The sequence below is a fragment of the Penaeus monodon genome, chromosome 24, assembly GCF_015228065.2.
Source record: "Penaeus monodon isolate SGIC_2016 chromosome 24, NSTDA_Pmon_1, whole genome shotgun sequence".
NCBI classification, from domain to species: Eukaryota; Metazoa; Arthropoda; class Malacostraca; order Decapoda; family Penaeidae; genus Penaeus; species Penaeus monodon.
The window spans coordinates 5,307,626-5,308,547 of record NC_051409.1 but is presented as its reverse complement, the minus strand read 5'-3'; positions in this window follow the sequence as shown (position 1 = coordinate 5,308,547).

Below are 922 nucleotides of genomic sequence, written 5' to 3'. Positions count from 1 at the left end.
ATTAACAACAACACCTTGAGGGGAACTCTTACCCCCTCCCCCCTTCCCCTCCCTCCCTCCCTCTCTTTCCCCCCTTCCCCTCCCTCCCCCCCCTTCCCTCCCTCCCTCTCTTTCCCCCCTTCCCCTCCCTCCCTCCCTCCCTCCCCCCTCCCCCTCTCTTTCCCTCCTTCCATTTATGTCTGGTCTTTATCATATTTTCTCTTCTCTTCCATCTTCTTGTCGTTCGTTTTTTTGTTTTTTTTTTGCCTCTTTCATCTTCTCTTTCTGTCTTTTTTTTCTGTTTTCAGTTTATTCTTTATTTCCCTTTCGTTATCTTTCTCTTCTCCTCCCTCCTTCCTTTTTTTCCATTTGTCTTCCTCCTTCCTTTTCTCTCTGTTTTCCCTTCTCTTAATTTTCTTACTCTTTCCCACTTTTATCTGCCTTTTTCTCCTATTCCTTATTTTCCTATCTTACATGTCTCCCTTTCCTTTTCCTTCCTTTCTTTTCATCCCTTCCTTTCCCATTCCCCTTTCCTTCTTCTCCTTCACTTCTCTTTCCCTCTCTCCTGTTTGTCCCTTCCCCCTTCGTCCCTTCTTCTTTCTCCATTCCTCTCTTCCTCCCCCTTTCTCTCTCCCTCCTCTTGCTCCTTCCTTTCTTCCTTTCCCTTCCCTTCCCTCTTCCCACCTCCCCCTCCCCCTTGTTGCCCCTCCCCCCCTCCCTTCCCAGAAGCCAATGAAATGTGACCTTTAAAAAGAGTCTCCACCTCCTTCGCGCCGGGGGAGCCAATTACAACCTTGGGACGCCCCCTTTTGCGGGACTCGAAGACACTTAAGTTTATTGATTGGTCAGATGATGTCAGCAGGCTCCGCCCCCCCCCTCGTCTCATCCTCACCTCTACTCCTAATTTCCACATTAAAAAAAAAAAATGGTCTGTATATCCATC